A 21,318-nucleotide genomic window follows, 5' to 3' on the forward strand; every position below is an offset into this window, starting at 1 on the left:
CCAACCAACTTGTCCCTGTGCTGGGGCAAGGGAGGAGTTGTCTGTTTTTCTTGAAAGAAATACTTATTCCTGTTCTTAACCACTTTCTCAATTTTCTTTTCTTCCCCTTGTGAGACTCCAGATCACAGGGCCACATGACATGAGAGGAGCCACAATGTAGTTCCCCCAGTGGAGCACATACAGGCCAAACTGCAGAGGAGGAAGAGTTTCACGTTTGATGTATGATGCTTTCCAGGTCTCATTTTTGAGTTGCAATAAAAAAGGAAGACTTTTCTTTTGTTATTGCTGATGTCTTTCTGGCTGCCCAGGAGAAGGGCTATCTTCTTGATACGAGAAGATCATGAGAAGTTGCGAGCCACAGTTGTTGTACAGAAACAGCTGGGGTTGGAGGGTGCCTCTGGAGATCATCTGGTCCAAGCCCCCTGCTCAAGCTGGGTCACCTAGAGCAGGTTGCCCAGACTTTTTGTGACGGAGGAGCAAAACCCCTCCTCAAGCAGCAGAAGGGATGGCACCTGGAAGCTTGGGAATTCACTGGTGCAAACGCTTGTACCACCTGGTATAATGCCTTTAAGCTCTCTCAGTTCTGGAATCATGGCATATGTGAGTTTCATTTTTAAAAGATGTTTTCAGGCCCTATGGCCTTAGGCGTCAACTCAAATATCTCAAATTTTGGAAGGTTAAGGTGAGTAAAACCCTTGCATATGCAAATCTCATGGGTTCTCCGTTTGCCCCAGGTGCGTTGATTGCCCTTCCCTGAAGCAGCAGCAGCGTCCTCGCCTCGGCTCTTCCTTGGGCTGCTCTGCACCGCAAGGGCCAGGAGGAGACTCGCTTCCAGGCCCCTTCTCAGTTTGGTTCATCTGCTCTGCAGGCAGACGCGCTTCAAGCAGCCGTGTCAGCAAGCAGGATTCGTGAGCAACCACGAGAGGGAGGAAAGCTCTTCCTGCGCCGCAGAGGAGCGCAGCGGCTGGGCTGGGCTGCGCGGCTCAGGGACTGCACTTGCTGGAGAGACGTAATTTATCATTTTTAAAGGATTATTTAGTTTTACTTTCAGATGTTAATTATCTCAAGTGTTTGCTTAGCTCTTTTGTGTTGAAAGTATTGAACTTTTTTTGCGTTATTCTTATCAGCATTTTCTTTATTTTTGTCTCCCCCCCCCGCTGCATTTTCTCGCATTCCCTCGCAGACCCACAGCAGCTGGGGGCCGATGTGATGCAGCTGTGTTGTCGGATGCCTAAAGTTTTGTTAGCTTTCTTCAAGTACTAGATGTTTTTCTTTCTTAGAACATGTTTTAGCTGTGCTTTGAAAAGATCTTTCCCAGCCCACAAACCTCGTCTCCGTCCCACAGCTACCGTCCGAGTGCCTCCGAACTCGGAGAACGCTTCACCTTGGGTTTTTTTTTTTTGTTACGTGGTATTTCCGAACGCATGGTTGGCCTCGTCAGTGCTGAGTATAGAGGAAAACTAACCTCAGGTGGGCTGCTGGCCACGTGTTCCCTAACGTAGCTGAGCATACAGCTTGCCTTTCTGCAGCGAGAGCAGGCTGTGAGTTCGTATTGAGCCTCACGGCCTCTGTAACCTCGAGGTCCTTTCCTGCAGGGCATCCGTTCAGCCGCTCGGTTCCCAGCCTGGGCTGATGCTTTGGGTTATCTGCCCTACCTGTGCAGAGAAACCCTGCTGGCTTTCCAGTGCTGTAGTATCAGAGCTGAGGCCCTGATGTGTGAACCTTGTAAAGTCAGTTAAGTAAAGGCTACAGCCTTTGTGCTTAATACTGCTATTTTTGCAGCCAGCTCTACTGCTGGCATGCAGAACAAGTGCTATTTGTTACAAAGAAATGCACCAGGAGCAGATCCTCTCTGTGCCTTTCAGTGTCGTTACATGTAAAGTGGTGATGCTAAAACTCCTCTGTCACGTAGAGGTGCCTAGAAAGAAAGTTAACATTAAAATACCGTGAAAGGCTGCATGTTATATTTCTGAATAAATACTGTAATATTCTTCTAGGCATTTCTACTCCTTGTGTAACCGTTTTTTGCAGGAAGAGATTTGCAAAAACTGCAATTTGATCTTTATTTGAAATGCAAAATAGTGTTACGAGAAAAACAGAAAAAGAAACTGTTCTGTCTACAGAAAAACACCCACTGTCCATGCAACGGGTGAATCACTACTAAGCATACTCATAAGTGAAACTTTGAGACATTTTTGTATTTTTCTCTTATTTCCAGCTGACTTGTCTCCATTGATCCACAGGCACATAAACAGCCCGAGAGAAGCGGGGAGAGGATTCTAGATGATAAATGGATTTTTTCCCCCATGCTCATTATTTGAGAGGACTATCAGTTTCCCTGGGCAGCCCTGTACAATGGCGTTGATCTATAATAAATGCGGATAGTCTTAAATTAATGTTCCATTCCCATGGTTACAAACAGTGGCATCCCGTTCCGGCAGAGGATAATTCAATGACAGTTTGGCAGAAAGTAAAGCACTTAGCCTCTTATGGGCTGATCAGAGATGCAGAGTGTTCGAACGGGACTAAAACTACTCTTGTAGCCTAGAGTGAGTTTATTAGCCTGGAGCCTCTGGTGCAATTGAGCTGGGAACTGGGAAATAAGAGAATATACATAAAAAGGGGGCCTGAGCAGATTAAAAAGATGCATAAAAATATGCCAATTTTAACAAAAATTTTCTTTCTACTTTCCAACCAGCTCTAGCTAGAGCCCTTCCCGGAGCTGTCAGGGGAGCTGTGTTCACACGGGAGCGCGTGTACCGGAGCATGAGTGTGTGTAGAGCCAGACGAAAGGATGACCTCCATGTATCTGGAGTGATGAAGCTGGCAGAGATCAGGTCCTTGTAGCTGTCAACCTGACAAACGGTGAAGACACAACCTGAGCACTGGGCTTTGATCGGAGTTAGGCAACGTGCGATAAGGGAGGGCTGGTTAGAGAAGCGGGTTCTGGGGCTGGGAACTGGAGTGTAAAAGAGCTCCCGTGGACAGGAGTGGACTTCTGTGGCAGAGACACCCTGGGGCTCGCGGGGACCACAAAGGTGAACTGAGCCTTCGCCTGGCTGCCTGGGAATGGAGCAGTTGGCCCTGGAAACTGCAACGGCTGGCTGAGATGCAGCCCCTCCATTTCCTGTTCTTTTGCCCCTTCTGTTGGATGCGTAGCTGGAGTGTGACTGATGATGGGGCTTTGTTAGGCCCAACAGCAAATGCATCTTTCTTTTGAATTTATAATACAACTGATGTGTAGGTAGACACTCTAGAAGGTAGAAGACACTAAGATCTTGAGACAGCCTGCAAAGAGGAAGAGATTTGCAAGGACAGGGAATTCAGCCTTTGTTATTACAACTTGCCTCAAGGCTTTGTTCATCTGAACATCAGCAGGTCTGCCCCAGCGGGAAGACAGGCAAGCCTCCGGTTAGGAAAGTGGGGTTGGATGCCTCTCCTTAAACTTGCTCTCAGCTGTGGGCGCTACATGTTTCTGAAAGGCTATTTTGCAGCATGTGTTCTCAGTGAGGGCAATTCTTCAGTCACAGCTTGGGATAAAATCTTATGGGTGCTAGTTGCTTTTTTCTTTTCATCAGATCAGTTATTTTAAATTAAATAACGGATGCTTTTAAAGCATCTTATCCACATCCCCCTAGAGTTATTCTAAACATTCCCATCACACTTGGGTTTTTTGTTAACAAAAGCTCTTGGAGCCACATCTGACATGTGTTATTGACCATAATCTCACGACTGGAGAACTGATCTTGGCAGCTACGGAAACAACTTTTTTTTTTAATATCAACGTAACTCCACAAAAAGTAAGCAGGGGGAGCAGGCCATTTAAATGATTGAACAGCTAAACAGCCTTTTTTCTGTGACAGGCACCACGTTTTCTAATTTGATACAGCAAATAGCAGATGGAAACAAACACCTTTCAACAGCTACATCTGCTGCGGAAGCTCATGAAAGGGAATAACGCCGATGCACACGATATCTTGAGAGCCTCTTCTGCCACTCCTGCATCGCTCCCTTCCTCTGCTGGCCTGCAGACGGCACGGACCCAGCAGTGTGGCTGAGCAAGACTCCACAGGCTCCTGAAGGAAAGCAAGTGAAGAAGCAGCACTGCAGAGCACGTGTTTAGCACCCTCACTCCATTACGGCACAGGCAGGAGGATCTCACCCACTTGCATGTGGCAGCAGTGCTCGCAGGGGCTCTCAAGGGCAGGGGGCACTTTGAAGGGTGCCTATGGGTTGCATTGAAACTATAAATCTGCATAAGTGCTCTCAGATGCCCAAAGACCCCTGTGAGGGAGTGATTTTGTTTCTTTGGCACTGCCAAGCTCTTCCTTTTAGAGATCTTCCCAGCTATGTCTACACGGGCACGCATCACCTCTCTTAAGCTGGAGGCTCTAGGTAGCCTGGCCTGTGGCGTAAGGTCGGCTTTCCCTCTGCATCCAAGTCTGATGTTGGACTCTGAGAGGACGTAGAGCACTATTTCCTCATGCTGCTTAACAACGGCATTGTCCGAGCACTTGAAACTGGTGACACTTAGGACAGAGCTGAGTCAGAATTGGGGTTATGAGGAGAAGTGAGGCACATCTGGAGAAATCTGAGGTAGTTGCAGGGGAAGATCAAGTGTCTGGAGTTGAAAATATGAAGAGGATGAGTGCTGACTGCCAGGGATTTAGGTGGGACAAGTGAAGTGGTGGGTGGAGGCCGTCGCGGCCAATGCAGCCCCAGGGCTTCCTGCAGCTCAAGCAGGGGACCTCCCTGAGCCTCCACAGGAAGCAGAAGGGCAGAGCTAGCTGAGGTGTGGCTGCCTGCCTTTTCCCAGTCTGCAAGAAACTAAGGGTATAAATGGTATCTTTTTTAATTTCAAGAGATTTAGCCTTCTAAATCATTGTTTGAGCATGTGAAAAAACACCAGCCCTTTGGAACTGCTGGAGACCACCAGGTTATGGTCATTGGAAAATGCCTGAGGGTGAAGGGTAGGATCCTTCCTTGCTGCTCTCCACAGAGGGGCAGAAAGTTGTTCCCGTCAGGTGCCCATTGGGTGATCACTGCAAAATGCTTTGGTGGCCTCGATAGCGCTCCTCAGTGGGCGTCTGCATTACCACATCCCCACTCCATGAACAGGAGGTCTCCCTGGGCATGGAGGCTCTGGCAAGGCCAAGGTTTTTGGGAGGACACTGCAGTGGACTTATATTTATTATTAGTTGAAATTAAGTTAGTAGCTGGAGAGCAAATTAGCCAGGGGCCCTGCTGCTCCAAATGTGTATCACCATGGTCTATTTGATCACCACTTCTATGTACCCAGGTTGCAGGGCGCTCCTGCTACCGGGGCCCCACCAGGACGTGGTGTAACCCTCACCCTGTGGGTGGAGGGCGGCCCTTCCCATCCAGCAAGCCATGCAATAAAACTGCATTTAGAGGCCAGCCTCTTATTGTAATCCTCCCTGAGAACAATTTTTTGTGTCTGTCCTGGGTTAATTTAAATTTCCTTCTACCCTGGTGGGCAGCCGTGGCCGTTCCCGAGCAGCTGGGGCACCAGCGGCAGCGCTGGGGCGGTGCCTGCTCCATGCCCGGCCGCGGGCAGATGGCGTGGGGCTCGACGCAGGGCGCACAATGGGGCCGGGGGGCGGCCGCTCATGCGTGCTAATCCCTGCGCCAGGCGAGCGAGCGGGAACAAGGCGAGGATTGTTCCTCGACGCTGGGAGGAGGCGGGAGAGGAGAGGAGGGACGCGCTGCCCCCCTCCCTGAGCCAGCGGCGACGGGGATCGTGTCTGTGTTTCGCTAAGGGCTGAAGGCAATCCTGACTAGTCGTCAAGTGAAGAGTTTGGACTCTAAGATCTTGTTGCTACTGAATAAAAGAGTGAGTTTCCTCCTGAAGGAATCAGATCATCAGCCCCCGGCATAAGTTGTCAGGAATTAGCTATGCACTAATTCGCACTGCTAAAGGGTTAAAAAAATTCACAGGCACAGTCGCAGTCTTCCTGATAGGAGTGCAGAAAAAACGTCGGTGATGTATATGAGCCCTGGCAAGCGTGTAGTGTCTGCAAAACTCAGCCGTGTGGAAGTGTGTGTGTGTGTGCGCCTGCGTGTGGGCATGTGTGCTCGCAGGCCACTTCCTGCAGCCTGGAGGGAGAGAGGCGGCGGAGGCAGGAGCAGGTCGAGGCTTTGCTCCCTTCGCTGTGGTGGCAGCGTTTGACTTGACGCGACGTGCCTTCTTTCTGCTGTGCCCAAAGGGCTCCTCGGGGAAGGAGATAACAATTGGGAAAATATTTATGTAGCTATGGCTGTGCCAAAGATTTGTTGCCTCAAAGTATTCCTGCCGTTATCAGTTTCTGCTGGTTCAAGTGTACCTCCCTTGCTTCTTTAATTTGTAGGAATTTGGTGACATGAGGTGGTGGGTCCACCACCACCAGGGTGGAGCAGTCAGGTAGGGGGTCCACCAGCACCAGGGCAGAGCAGTTAGGTGGGAGGTCCACCAGCACCAGGGCAGAGCAGTCATGCAGGGGGTCCACCAGCACCAGGCACCAGGGCAGAGCAGTCAGGTGGGAGGTCCACCAGCACCAGAGTGGAGCAGCCAGATAGGGGGTCCACCAGCACCAGGGCAGAGCAGTCATGCAGGGGGTCCACCAGCACCAGGGCAGAGCAGTCAGGCAAGGGGTTCAACACCACCAGGGCAGAGCAGTCAGGTGGGGGGTCAACTACAACGAGGGTGGAGCAGCCAGATAGGGGGTCCACCAGCACCAGGGCAGAGCAGTCAGGCGGGAGGTCCACCAGCACCAGGGCGGAGCAATCTCCAGCATGGTTGTGCTGCTCGCAGTTCAGCTGGTCGAGTGCCTTGCTGTGAAGAGTTTGCAATTCAACATCAGTGACAGCAGAACTGGAAGAGCAGTTAAGTTTATTCATAAGAGTAAACAAAACCAGTGTGCCTAGGGATAAGTTCAAAAAAGAATTGGTTTATGTGGTTTGAGGGAAAGGCAAGGGAACTTCTTCAGAGAAGTGTGTGTTGTGTTTGGTTGGAAAGGAAAAAAGGTTTGTAGAATTTTTTTTTCTCAATTTCATTTCTTCCGCTGCCCCCACGTTTACCCTAACGCTATCCCAGGAAAAGCCTCTGACCAAACGTTCTGAAGCCTCTGAAGTAAATATTTCTTTGCATTAGCATAGCTTAGGACCCCTAACATAACAGAGCTGGAAAGGCTTGCCTACTGCTTTTACTAACAGTGAGCGATGTTATTAACAAGATCATCAACAGAAAATCCAGTTTCCATGGGGAGGTTTAGGACTCCTACAGACCTGAGACGTTTTAGAGCAGCATTCATGAGACATTGCCTTTTTTTTTAATTCCTGTTTTCATTTTACAGCAACGCAGATGTACAAATCGTTTTACACATCCAAGAGGAGCCTGAGCCATCTTCACAATCCAACCCTTCGGGGTAGTCGCCGTAACCTGCCCCCATTCTGGGAGGCTCTGGTTCTGTTACTGTTTCCAGGCCTGAAGTCACCAAAGTCGCTGCGTGCCCCGCGGGAAGGCCCGGGCCCAGGGCACCGCTGAGGGCTGCCCCGGGCCACCCCTGCCACAGCACCGAGCCCCGCTGGGGGCAGGCAGAGCCCCTCTACAGCCAGGATGTGGTAGTCCACGCCGCGTTGACAGTGCGTCGGTGATGTTCCAGGATTTTGTATTCAGTAATTAGAGAAGTAAGGACGGGCAAGGTCTTTTCCACTTTTGCTGATGAGTGGCATCCTCTAGACCAGTGAACCATACTTATTTGACCCAATAAATATTTATGGATTCCACACAAAAAAGGGAGAGCTTCCAGAGCGCTGAGAGCACACAGTTGGCCTTGGGTGGAGGAAGGGGCTGGACCAGGGTTTCCCAAATCTTAGCTGACATTTTAACCACAAAACCGTGGGTGGAAGTAGCAGCAATGAAAACAAAACCCAGCGCCCAAATGAACCAAAACAGAAAGTCATGATTCATGCATGGGTCCACAGAGAGGATTCCCTACTCTCACTTCTTCTATACCTTCAAAGAGCTGAAAATCTTCCCCTTCGTTTTTCAAAAGATGGGATTAGACAGTTAGAAAGAATATTTGGAGAGAGGTGTTCAAGCCCTTGCACGGAAAGGGGCTGGGATCTACCCTCACTGGCAGCCATTCCAGTGTCTACCAGGGGTACCTTCGTACTCACTGCACTGGCTTTTAATCTTGTGGTTAGGTGCCTACCTCCTCCACGTCCGCTGCGTAATTGGGATGCTGTGAATCCTCACAGGGGCCTGTTGCAGCCCAGATCCTCCCTGTGACGCGAGGCCCCATTGATTTCCAGCCATGTGTAATGATTCCTGCAAGTAGTACTGGGTGGTAGGGTGGGTTTCTAGGCTTGCAGCCTGAGAATGCCAGATAGAGAGAGAGAGCAGGGAAATGCATCTGGCAGGGGCGGCAGCTTTCTGTCCTGCACGTGTTACCTACATAATCCTTTATATATGACTCAGTAAGTTTACATCCAAGATAGATTCATCAAGAAACATTCTTTAAGGTCAGAGAGAAGCTAGCTGCTGTCTCTAATACCTCAAATACCTCTATCTACTCATAGCAGTACGCATTGCATGCAGTATTTATCCAGGTTTGACATGCACATGTTTAGCTATATATAATGTATGTCTGTATGTCTGCATGTATATATGTCAGCGTGCGTATGTGTGTGTGAGTATTCATATGTGCATTTGGATTTCTTATTCCTCTAGACAGTTCTGTTTTGCTGCTCCTTCGATACAGACAGGCTTGCGGATGCTCTGTGGATGCAATGACCTAATTCAGTTTATGACATGAGCTTTAGGTCAGGCAGAGGCTTTCGACACTGTGCGTGCGGTCCGAACCCACGGAGGCCGACGCCAGCGGGAGCCTTGCGGTTGGCGGGGCGGGGAGGCTGCGGCCGGGGCCGGTCCTGCCCGGCAGCAGTGGTGAGCACCCGCGTCGAGGCCCCACCGCTGGCGGGGAAGGAGCAGCAGCCCTGGTCCCGTGCTGTCCCCGGCAGGGCTTCAGCTGCATAACTGGGACCCGCGCCAAGTGTCGGAAAAGCGTACGGTTTATTTAATACAGCCTCTTCCGAGGCAAAGCCTGGGCTGGCAAACGTCCTGCATGCTGTCTCAGCTCCCCGTGGTGAAGCCATTGCCTGCTGCGCGGAGCGCCGTGGGTGACAGCTAGCGAGCATGCAGAGCTCTGGAAATCCAGAGGGTCAAACCAATGTGGTGTCCTGCTCGTACCGCAGCGCTGCCCTGCGCCGGCTGCTGGTGCCTCTTTGCCCGGCGGACGGATGGAGCGGGCAGCCGGCAGTCCAGGCGGCTTACCGGCAGGTAACATGAGCGCCGCGGCCAGGCTCGCCATCCTGGGGACGGTGGCGTGCAGCTGTTTGCTGCCTCCGCTCTTTCTGTGCAAGCACCCCCAGGACATCAGTAAAGTGAAAGAACTTGCTCTATACTCTGATTTTCATGGAAAAATATATGTCACTAAGTATTGACTCACTCTGCAGAGACTAACACGTTCCAGCTGCAGGTCCCTCCTGCCCTTTAAATACTCCTTTGCGGAGCGATGTGGAGCATGTTCCCCTCTGAAACCTCATTTTTATTCGAAGTGTGTGTGTGGGTTAATGAGCGTGCAATACTGTGACTGAGATTACCCGAGAGTGTCACACACTGGAGATACTGTACAGTTTATTTCTGTAATGATACTTTTAACACTAAAACTTCTAAATTATCTTTTAAAAACGAAAAGCAGACAAACAAATATTGGGAAACTCCTGCTGGAACCATGGAAAATGGCTTCTGGGGGAAAAAGCAGCAACACTTTTATTTCGCTTAGTTTATGAAACACTTCATAGAGGTCCAACTTCTTTTCTCTACTTTCAGATCACAAATGGGAGTACAGAATGATTTTCTGAAAGACTCATAATGTTAGTTGCAGAGATAGACTATCTTTTATTAATTAATTTTAAATAATTAATCTGAATAGTTAATTAAGATGTCGCTGGAGGGCATGAAGGTGGTGGGGCTGTGTTTAGGCTAAAGTACTTGGCTTTTAATATACTTCTCAAGCTGCTTTCTTCTTGCTTTCCTGGGAGCTCTGAAACAAGTTGACTGTCTCGCTTCCGTCTGCAAGGTTTGGCTGCGTTAAGCCGAGCTGTGTCTGAGGCCATCCCTATCTCTCCTTGAAGAGGAGGCATGCATTTGCCCAAAGGAAAGGGAATATTAAAAAAACAAAAAACAAAAAGCAGAAAAACCACCCAAAACAGGAAAGGGCATTGTGTTTTGAACAGACTCGTGGAGCAAGACAGCTTGCTCACTCGCTCCCCAGTGAGTCATGTCCTTGATGGTTGTGAGCAGCAGCTACAGCCTGAACTTTAATCAGGATGTTGACGGATTCCAGAGGCAGCGATGGGCATGTTTAGACTAAACCAGAGGCTTGGGTCGCGGGTAGAAGGGCTTTGGCAAACACCACCGTTCCTACAGTAAAACGAAGATGTACCACATTTCACACAGTGGTTTAGGGGCATTTTGTTTGCTTTATGGGCCCTTTTAGAGCGCTCTTCGCTGCTTGTGACAGTGTGCAGTGTGTCACCTGTGAGAAGAGCCATACCTTTAATTGCACGATGATTAGGTAACTCCAGGGATGGATGGAGGAGGTTTGCAGAGGCTGTTTGAGCAGGGAGGAGCCTGTGGCACCGGAGCGTGAAAACAATCTGTGACTCAGTGGAAAGAGCCCTGGCCTCGAGCAGCGCCGGCAGCCGCTGGGCACGCTGCTGGCAGGCTGCCGCCCCGGCCGGCCTCTGCCTTGTCAGCTTGTGAACGTTGTCCTGGAAAGTCTCTGCTACTATTTCCTACTTAAAAATTATGAAATTAAATTGTTTGGAGAAGTATTATTCATAATAATGTTTCACTACATTAACCTCTAGGTTGGATGCAAAGCCAGGAACATGCTACGTTCACAAACCAGAAGGTCAAAATGCACTCTTCCTACTTGACAAAAGTACATACAAATTCTGCTTTTACACCATGACATGGGAATGTACCTCCAGGTGACCCTTGGCCCTTTTAGTGACACTACTTCTACTTAAGATTTGTCATAATTCTATACCTGAATGACTGACCTGGGCAGGTCAAGTATCTGACTTGTTCCCATTAATCCTACACGTGATTACACAAGGAAGTATAGAAGCACTTGACAGGACAATAGTAATTATTTGCAACTTCTGATTTAAAATACACAATTAATTCTCTTTCACATGCCAAGTATCAGTCATGCAATGACAGCGTTCTGACGGTAATTAGGAATTCCAGAATTTTAGGGCACTCGCTATGTCAAAAATGCCACTTAGCTTGTACGAATTGTCCCTGAGCAATTATTAATCCATTCTGCAGCATCACACAGAGGGACTGTTTCCATCTCTCAGGATCTCTCTCGCAACCTACTCTCCAAAAAGATTGCAGTTTTTCTGTACTGAAGCGCATTTGTGGCTAATAAAGTAACCCCGGCGCGCAAATGAGAGCCTGTTCTCTTCCTGCAAAAATCTGTCAGTGAATACTGACGTTCCTCCTGCTCCAAGCCTTCCTTACTTGAAATCTCCTCCCATGCAACTTCCAAAACTTCTCTCCCTCCGTCATAAGCCTCTCCCTTCTCTGTGGAGACAGTGGGCAAGAGGAAGACACAGGGCTCTAACCTACCGACCCACAGAGGAGCCCTGAGACAGTGATGGCACTGCTTGCCTTCACTGCAGTCTCTGGAAGGACATATTACGATAGCACGTATGTGACTCAGGAGTGTGCCTCCCTGACAGCAGCCTGGGAAGAGATCTCGCCAGCTATCCTTCAAACATCAAGCAAGCAGAACGTCTTGTGTTCTGTTGCCTGTTGTGCCAGAGGGTTTCTAAGCATGAGATCTACACAAAAGCATCTTCTCCTGCTATCTGAGTCAAATGAGCCAGTTTCACAAAATCTAGCAGTCCTGACCTGCTGCCTAGCAGTCTGGGCAGACTGAAACCACACAGTTACGTGCTGTTTATTCGTGGCTGTTCTACATACATGGCTGTTCTTTCATACATCCAAAGCATCTATCCCAGCGCAGAGGTACTCGAGCCGTGACTAAGTGTGTGACCCACCTACCAGTAATATTTTCCATTGCAAAAACATCCTGCAGGAGAACACTGCCCGGCTGGTGACGATGCCTCTATTCTCTGCTCCTGACACAGGCCTCCGGCGCCAGGGAAGCCCTGTCGGATCTGCTCGGCCTGGGAACCAAGCTGGGCGTTGATTTCCGTGTGTTTGTTTTTTCTCAATTACAGTGAATACAGGTGCTTGGAGTATTTGAATTGTCACCTCAGGACATAACAGAAGGTCAGACGAGTTGCGTACTAACCAAACTGCCAACAAACAAGTGGTCTACCTGGTGAGCCTTGGCTGAGCACTTCTTCCCCACCAATCTGCCCTTGCAGATGCCCTGATCACAGGCCTGAGTTTCAGCAGTAAACTGAGCTGCAGTCCTAAAGTCTTGCTGCAAAGCATGTAGCCTGGCAATATCTGTCAAAACCTGAGCACAACGGATAAATCTATGCCACAGTTAAGCGTGGTACAGATATACCAGATCTGGCCTTAATCAAACTGGCGCAGCAACCCTGGGCTGTGCACACACAGAAATACAGACTCCGGGACAGGCCAGAGATTGCTGTAGGAGAGCAGCATCCTGGGCAGGCTTGGTCCTTGCCGTAGCAAAACCGGCGCCGCTGCATTTCCCCCGCTAACCTGGGCAACCTGGCTCGAGTGGCGGCACAGGCACTTCAGCTTGTGCCGAAGTCACCTTGATTGTGGACCTGCAGGAGGACCTGTGTGTAGAGAGTAAGACGGCAACATCTGAGACAGCAACGTCTTTTCCTTGATAAATTATTTAACATCATTGTCAAATAATTTATCACAGAATCTAATGTGATCGCCTTTGAAGTATGAAATGTCCCTTTACATTGGTAACTATCGTTTCACCAATGCCTTTTGATTTATTAATTAGATTTTATACCCTTGAGAGGTGAGACGCTGTGCAGAGAGAAGTGCTGTGTGATCCTGCTCTTGTGGTGTTGGTACGTAGCTGTGCTCTGTTTGTCTCCCTGCTGTGCTTGCCCAGAGGTGACTGCCAATGATTGCGTTTGCCTGTATACAATGAGTAACCTGACTTCACTGCTCTACGGTCTTCAGCATAAAACTGCATATATGACAACATGAAAATGTCAAAAGCTGCAGTCCCTGGTGCTTTGCAGTCCCTTGATGTGTTGTCTCTGTGGCTGGATTAGCTATGTTCAGTACCACAGCAATGAGCATAATAAAAGTGACCTCCGTAAAATCAAACCCCCTTTCTAATACCCACTGCTTTAAAATCACAAAAAAAAAAGAAAAATTGGTGTGTTCTGACTTAATGGGTGTTTTTCTTCAAATGGTTTTCATGAACTGCCCTAGCAGCCCCTGGGATCAGCCCTCCCGCTGCCCCAGCGGGCCCACGCCAGCCCTGCTTTGGCTCCATGCGGGGAACTCCCTCGTCTTCGCGTGAAAGCTCAAGCTGTGATCTCACCCCGTGGCATCCGTGGAGGTTAGCAGCCAGACTCCTTCTCCTTACGGCACTGCACTGTTATTTCCTGCAGCATAGCGATCTGCCAGGCCACTTGCAGGGGCCACGTCAACATGGGAAGAAGGAAAAAAAAAGTAAAGCAAAAAATCACAAATGAAATGAATCTTTAACATATAAAATGGGCCAATCACCATGAAAAATATTGGTAGATAAATGTCAGGCTCAGGCTGGGAGGATAGTCATATCCAAAGGACTTTCCTATGTACTTATAACAGGTCCACATTAAATCGGGTGGGATCACTGCAGCTTGCAAATGAGTTTCTTTATTATGGACTCCAAAAAGAAATTCTAGGTTATAGGATTGCTCTTTCCTTCTGATTTGCAAGAAAACAAGTTTGTCTTTGTTGCCAAATGCCTCCTATCCTTATACTGCAGGTTCCTCATGATCTGTTACTGTTTTTCTGAAGTATTTTGAACGAACTGCAACTTTCAGACCTGCCCCCAAGCCCCACTGGTACCTCTGAGAATGGCTTTTTGAGACTTTCATCCCTTGCAGTCTTACAATATTTCCCCCCCCTCCCCCCACTTACTGTGAACAGTTGGGGATTAATTTAACTGTATATTTTATTCACATAGTAATTGTTAAATCTCTGAGTCCTGATGAAATAGTATGAAGCAGCTTCTACCAGCTGTCACAGCTGTAGGGCCTGATCCAACATCCACCGATTTCTTTCATTTTTTCTGAAGTAGTACAGGAAGAACCAAAGAAGACCCAAACACTGTTTTCACTACAGTTTTCCACGGGTCACTAAAAAGACACCTGCGAGTGCCATTAGTATTCTGAGTGGGAACACTGCCCCCTCCCAGCATTATGAGCTGCTCTGAGAAAATTACTGATTTTTGTCACTTCTGCAGCTGAACTGAAATGTTAGCAAAAGAAATAGAGATCAGTCTGAACAGTATGTAAAATTTTCATGTTTTTCTTGTAGGTTAAAAATATGTTTTCCACATAAACCATTCCATTTGACCCAAAATAAAACATTTCTTTTCTGGTATTTATTTAAAAAAAGAAGCTACAAAGAGAAATCTGTTCCTACATACGCAAATATGTCCTCCACCAATAGCTCCTCACGCAACAGGTGCAAAATGTGGGCTCGATGTTCCTATTTCCTGAGAGAAATTTAAATCCGCATCTCCCATATCCTTAAGCTCCAGGCTATTGGGTATCCTGAGAAGATGATTTCTTGTTTCCTGCTTTTGTTCATACCAACCCTCCGGACAAAAACAAATATTAACTGTAATGGAGACACCTTTCATGTGAGTTCCTGTATTAAACATGGAGATAAAAGACAGACCAGTGTGGTGCTTTTGCTGGAGTTGCTCCACGCAGAAAGAATAAACTGATCCTTGTGTGGAAAATCGCAGTGCATTGCTGTCTTTTCCTTATTTTTTTATTTTTTTTAGTATTTGCTGTCCACGCCTAAGTGTTCTCCTCCTTTTAACATGCTGATTTGAAACGAAGGAGTCAGGTGAATCCGGGTTTGGATCGAGAGGGAAAAGGTGAGGGAGAAATGGCGAGTCTAAGCCCAGCAGCCTGACGTCATCCACGGCCGGGGGAAGAAACGGGGGTTTTCGGCAGCAGCCCTCAAGGCTGCCTGAAGATAGCAGAGACCAAAGACGACCCCGTGGGCCTGCGGCAAGCGGGGAGCGGAAGCAGCCTGGAGTCCCACGCCTCCTCCAGCATCAGTTTATTCGGCTGTGAAAACCGGGAGTGTCAACAAGGCAGGCTGAAGGCACCCTGCAACAGGCCAATTGGTACTGTGCTCCCACGTGGGAAAGAGGGGGTTTGGGTGTCCTTGGTGACAGAAGTATGTTTGACTGGGTTTGCAGACCTGCTTGTGGTGAGGAGAATTACCACCAGCAGTTAATCGTGATTTTTTTTTCCAGAAAGAACTATTTGGATCAAAGTTATGAATAGCTTTGGGATGCCTGAAATTACTTTTGGGGGAGAATTTACAATTGCACTTTAAGAAACTGCCCAGGCCCCCCTGTTAATTACCGTTAGCAACTCTGAAGCTCCTCTGGGCAGATAGAGACCATGATGCAAGTGAGATAAAACCTTTTCCAAGCAAAGATCTAATTAAGGATTAGACAGCCTGATCCCACTGCACGGTTAGGAGATTATGGCATGGCATTGGCCTGGATTAGACTTGACTAAAAACTCCCTACCATGCTATATAAAATCTTTCAGGTTTTGAAACGGAAACCTGTAGACAGTTCTTCGCTATCCTAATCCCATGTCCTAAGGCAGCCTTGCACTGCGTGAGATGGGCACGCTGAGGACTGGAGACTTGTGCAGTCCCCGGGGTTGCAGTGATTCCTGGGGGGCTCCGGGAGGAGCCCCGGCAGGAGGCTGCCACCCGCCCCGTCGTCCCCACAGGGAAACCAGGCTGCGCCTCCGCCTTCTCGTTCTGGGGCGATGCCTTTTTTCTGCACCTGCCCCGGTTTGGGCAGCCCCTGGTTCCCGGCCTGAGCAACGCCCCCCTCCGCTGCTCAGCCGGGTTCCCGCTGGGTTCCTCTGGCCCAGAGCGGCTCCTTCCGCCTCCCACTCCCAAAGGCACTTCAGGACCGGGAGAGGCAGCGCGTGGGTCCGTCCTTGCACCAGAGGCGAGGGAGAGAGGGGGAAGCCTGGCTGTATGCAGCCCGGGGGTCACAAACTGCTCCGTGTCAGCCAAACGGCCACTACATCAAGCAAACACAAAGAAAACCGTGAGAGCCAGCTACACTGATTTCATTCCCTTACCTCCTACCCTAAAGCATTTCTAAAATCAATAACAAACCCCCCACCCCAAATCATACCTCTAAATGGGCCACTGGCAAGACAGACTTTGTGTGCTCGTGGTACGTTACTTGATTAATTCTTGCTAAAAGTCAATAAAACACTCCAGTAAAGCATCCCTTGAGTCAAACCGTGTAAGGCCAACACCGTCATTCAATCGCAGCATTTTTTGTTGTGTCTGTAGCTGCAGATATCCTGGAAGAAAACAAGGGGAATGGGGAAGCTGGGTCCCCTCCTCCAGCTCTGATCAGTTTGCCATGCGTTTCTTTGTCATGCAATATGTTTCCAGCAGCAAGGCTGGGCGGCTCCCACACCATCTCTGCCTCTCCCTGTACCACTTTGTTCTTGCACTAACTCTTCAGCTTAGGCTCCACTTTATACTGTATTATACCTGCTATTACTTATTCACAGCAGTACAGACTGTAAATGCTAACAATTCTGAATTACTTACCGCTGGGTCTCATTATATACTCTCCTTTACAGGGATGTACAAGCCTCCAGCACACTGGTGGATAATGAAATAATAATCTGAATCTCAATTAACAAGAATAAATTCACAGATGAAATGCAGGTGACAAAATTCTAGCGTGAGAAGCCCCTGCAGCCTCTGCAGAATCAATTTTCTATTTCTCCTTACGGGGATTAAAAATCAATTTATAATAAAGTTTTAGTAGCCTTCATAAGTAGGTGCTGGAAAATAAGACAAAGATCTTGAACAACTCAAAGGCTTCTGCTTTTGGGAGTACTGATTTTAATAAGCTCATTTGTCTTTCTCTTGCTGTGCAATCACAGAATAAAAAATTGCAGAATTTACAGAAAAAAAAAGTAACCAGCCGATCATCTTGTCAAACTATGATTTATCTGGAGACAAACGAGTGTCAGATTTGCTCAGCCTAGCAGGCTTATCTGAATGCTGTCTGTGGTCTAGCAATTTCCTATATTTCCCAGCACAGATACCAAGACAAGCAATCCGGAAACTAAAATGAGGCAATTTAAACATGTGAACTTTTGATTAAAAATTATTCCAGGGGAAGCATTTGGATTCTTAGGTCCATCCTCTTTTAAGTTATCATGTGGAATTATTTCACAATTTTATCTATCTGTGATATGAACCAAGCCTTTTTGTGATACACCATAGGCTTGTCCAGTAAATTTAATCGTCTCCCATCTGAATTCTATTTCCCTTGGTCAAGACTGATACCTCCTTGCACACCTTACTTAGCCTTCTGCTAGCTGATGACCCAATTAGAAGTTATTTGGAACTGTAAGTGAAGACATAAAGGAAGATACAGAACTATGAAAAGTAATCTGCATATCTCTATAAAAGCACTTATCTGTGGGATATTAAATGACTGTAACATACAGTGAGGAAAAAAAGGTAACACAGCACATTGGAGCTGTCATTCCATCTCACATTAAGAGATTAATTAATTTTCCTTTGACAGTGATATTAGTTGAGCTTCAATAATAAAGACACACAATAGGAAATTATGAAAGCTTCTTTTAAGTGCACTGGTAGTCATCAGCCTGGATTTCATAATGTACTGTAGGTTTTTTTTTTTCACATTTGGCATAGCAGGAGAAGTAAGTGGTTTGTCAGAGGCCAGAAAAAGCCAGAATTCATGCTCTTTCTCGAACTCAGGATTGGAGTGCATCCCTATTTCAGGAGGGTGTTTTTTTTTTTCTGTTTTTGTAAGATGTTAAAGATCTTACTGCTGATAAAATATCTGGTTGCTTAGAGCGATTTTAAATGTGATTCTTCTCACTTGTTTTTGGAATTAATTAACCATTGAGAGATAAAAAGACTCCTTGTACATCTAACCAAATGACGTGTAAAGAGATGTATTTAAAAAAAAAGCCTAGCAGTTGCATAACAGTCCTGCTCCTTGCAATAACTCGGTCGCTGTTGCGCTGTGGGTGCTTTATGACTCACCCAGAGCCCTGGGGGCAGCGTGCTCCCTGAAGGTCCCCAAGGATGCCACCAGTGCTGCCCGGAAACACTGCTTCTAGTTCAGCTGCTCAGCTTCCTGCAATCCAACCAAAGTGTGCAAAGGCAGTAAATGCTTATTTTAAAGCATGCTCATTTCAAAGCAGCAATGACAAAACCAGTTAGTGCCTGCTGTTAAGAATTTAAATGGCCTGACTTTATTTCCAGGAATTCAGATGAGGTTATTGGGTAGTCCGCCCAGTTTTTCCAGCAGATGGCAATAACCCACAGTGGGTGAGCTGGGCGACAGGCACGCGCTCAGCCCCCGGCCTGAGCACTGGTGGGGCAGCAGCCTCCAGCCCAGCAACGCCAATTCCCCCCGGGTGGCCAAGGGAGGGAAGAAGCAAGAAAGAGAGAGCCGGCCAATGAATAATAGATTACTAAAATCTAGCCAGCTAGAAAAGTGCATACACAGGAGAGGGGAAGAGTGCATAATTCATCTATAATTGCTTGGGGGGGAATTTTAAATAAAGAAGGGAGACAAGCTGCACTTTCCCTTTGCTTCTTTTTGAAGTTTTACAGTGGTGGAAGCATGTTCTTGTTCACCCACTGGTTCCTTAGCTTGCAGAGGTGACCCAACTCCTGCTGTGCTGTCTGCCAGGTGACTGACGTGGCTGGTCACACAAGGGACTCGGAAGCATGACCTGGAAAGGACTACAGCCTGTGACACTGCAGGCAATAGTGGAAACAGTCCTGGTACTGTCTTGGGGGATGGCTGTTTCTTAGCTCTTGAAAATACCACAGAGGATTTTCTGCCTTCTGATTTACTGCTCGTCATCCTGTTCACTTTGTGCCATCTAGTTAATGTGAGATCGGCTGTTGTCATATTTAGCTTTCTTATGTTCTTACAGAATAAACAATGAAACCAGAGAGAACAATACAGGTTGGCTAATGCAGAATCTATAAATGGTGATTCCTCAGGAATCAAGCACGTATGTATCTAGAAGTGTCAACTTTAAGCGATAAACCTATATCCTGCATTTGTCAAGATGTCAAACACATGTCAGGATTCAAAGCCTCAAAGTTCTTATTGGGATTACACAAAGCAACATAAATACAGTCCCATGATGTCAAATCTGGGTCTATCCGTGCCAATATCCCTTCTCTAAAAGGCAAAAAATTCACGCTCTTTTGGAGGAATGGTAAATAACACAACATGCCCTGGTTTCTTTTCACCAAGGGGAGGTACTATAGACTGGTTTATGCTGTAAAACCTGAGAGTTTATAACCACTGTTATTACACTGCTACCTGTTTAAAGCTCCTTTTGCTTTTTCGTCTTTCTATGCTCTTGGACTCAGTGAAAGATTTTGGCAGCAAGTTGCAGGTTCTAGCTGTGTGAAAAACTTTCTCAGTTTCTGATATGTAACATTCCAGTATCACTGCGTGTTCCCTTCTTTTTTTCTTTTCTTTTTACGAGATAGAGCAATTACGAAACTCTTGATTTGCTTTCTCTTTACCATGATGCTGTATTTTGTCTTATCACGTTTTCTTATATGGATCTCTCCCATAAAAGAAAGTAGGTTTTTTTCAGTCTCCTTTTTTTAAAAAAAAAGGTAAAATAAAGTGGTAAGAAAGAACAGGTACTACTCATAAAACATGTAGCGTAACATTGACACATTCCTGTAAGAAAAGGCAGTTCTTCCCTTTTTACATCTCCTTTGCCCACTTCCAAGAAGCACATGAAAAGGGCTGAGAAAGATAACTGTTTTTGGTGGCCATTTGATCGAGATCTTAATAATAATACGTAATTGAAAGTGCAATAGTTGAAGACCTGTATCTGTTAAAATATAGTAACTTTTTATTACTTACTCGCCTCTGTGCCAACAGACCTATTTTGTTTTCTGTTGACACGGCAGCTTCTCAGCATCCATAACAACTTGTTTCATGATTATTTTTGAACTATTGTGTGTTCAGCACCTAACGAGACATCCTGTTTGTGGCATGGATGGAGCATGTGGTCAAGATTAACCAGTTCTGCATTTGTTTTATTACTCAGTTCTGAAAAGCTGATGCAGTGAGGTGAGAGCTAGCATAGCATTCAGTGCCAGGTGGACTGACACAGACAACAGCCGTTGGGGAGACCCACTTCAGAACTGACTCTCTTGTGCTTTATTTTCTGATCAAGAAACAAAATGCCTGTAAATACTGGGTTTCACTAGTGATAACTTGTGGTTACTAATGCACTTAAACTATTTCCACTGAACAAGTAATAAGTAAGTATGTATTTCCCAGTGAACAGTAAAATCACTAAAAATATGGTTTCATTCATTCAAAAACTATTTGTACATTTAATCTGAATTCATTTGAATGATGCTGCCTAAAGAGAGAAAAGAAGAAGAAACGTTGCAATATCTTCATCAGACCGCTGCGGGGGGCGGGGGGGTTGTCTCTCTTTGAAGGCTCATTCTAAATGTGGGAGACAGGTTCAGTGTCTGCTTAGGAGACTCCAGTCCTTTCCATCACCTCTTTCTTAGTACTTCTTCACACACTGACCACCATGCCATTAAATATTCTGAGGTGCTTGCAGTGTCTCCTGTTGCTGCTGTTTCACTTTGCATTAATAATTAAATATTCACTGCCAGAGGGACTGAGCTTCAGATACCGTCCATCCCAGATGACTGCCCTAGACATGAAGCTAGGATGCATTCATGTCCTTTGTTTAAATGACTCTTCATATATTTTTGACAAGCCAAAACTGGGCTGAGCAGAGACACTGAAAGTGGCTCACTTTAAAGTGACTGTCTCATGGTGCATTAGGATGCTAATCTGGAGGAGATGGCAAACATTATTTTAAATCCTGTTGCTGCTTCATTTCAACGAAACTACAGGCTCTCTGTTTTGGCATAGAAACGCTCACAGCTCAATTTGCTTTGAGCCAGATTGAAGGCTAGTTTTGTTTTTA

The sequence above is a fragment of the Struthio camelus genome, chromosome 2 (genome assembly GCF_040807025.1).
Source record: "Struthio camelus isolate bStrCam1 chromosome 2, bStrCam1.hap1, whole genome shotgun sequence".
NCBI classification, from domain to species: domain Eukaryota; kingdom Metazoa; phylum Chordata; class Aves; order Struthioniformes; family Struthionidae; genus Struthio; species Struthio camelus.